Genomic DNA, 987 nt, shown 5'->3' on the forward strand with positions numbered 1-987 from the left:
TCTCGTGTGTGTGCTCTCTCTCTGACGTGCAAGTGTCTTCCTGCCCCCTGACAGTCCCCTCCTGAGGCTCGTCTGCATCCCAGTATTGGGACTCCTCCAGCGCTAGACGGGGTTTGGGAAGAAGCAGACAAGCATTGTGGGTATGCAGACAGGCGCTGCTGGGGCGGGCTGGCACGTTTGATCTTTTATCTTCTTCTGCAACAGATCAAGAAGAAGAAATGCATAAAATGCCCATTTGTAATTCAGCACATTTTGGAACAGAGCAGCATTTACATGCGGCGAGCCCCAGTGCTTTCCTGATTTTCTCTGCTTTGTGAAATCCGTGGTGGCGTTGCTGCGTGGACATCACAGTAATTGGATGACTCTAGGAGCTTCATGCATTTTTAATTTTCTTCTTTTCATTCCTTTTATCTAAAATTAAGTTCATTAAACATGAGATTTTCTTTGGGAGGGAGAAACCAGGGGACATATTAAAAAAAAGCTGTTCATAATGACGACAAGTTCAAAAGCAGAAAGCAGCACCCCAATTAAGCCGTGCTGTGCTGCAGCCCCGCACCTCCCAACACGGGCACCAATCTCTGCACCCCATCCCTCAAAACCCCGCTAGAAATGGGAACAGCGTTCAGTTTAATGCGAGGAACGCGTAGGCTGAGAGCTCAGCAGCACAAAGCGAATTGCAGAAGGCTTGGAACCGAGCAGGAGCCCTGGGCACAGCCGGCTGCTGGGGGTTTCAGTCTGCCGTCAGTGAGGGTGCAGCCTGGAATGTTCTGGGAACCGGGCAGTCTGCTGCACCGAGGATGGAGCTGGGTGAGTCTGTGACCAGGGCTGGCATCCTGGGACACATCCTGGGCTCGACTAAGGGACTAAAGCCGGACTTTACTGAGGGCTTTAACGTCCTTTTCACCACACCAACCCCCCCCGTCCTGTGGGACTGCTGTCCCCAGAGAAAGCCCTGCGCTGTAGGGTGGGCACGTTGCTCAGGGGCTG

Source organism: Corvus brachyrhynchos, unplaced genomic scaffold (genome assembly GCF_000691975.1).
Source record: "Corvus brachyrhynchos isolate BGI_N302 unplaced genomic scaffold, ASM69197v1 scaffold133, whole genome shotgun sequence".
Taxonomy (NCBI): Eukaryota; Metazoa; Chordata; class Aves; order Passeriformes; family Corvidae; genus Corvus; species Corvus brachyrhynchos.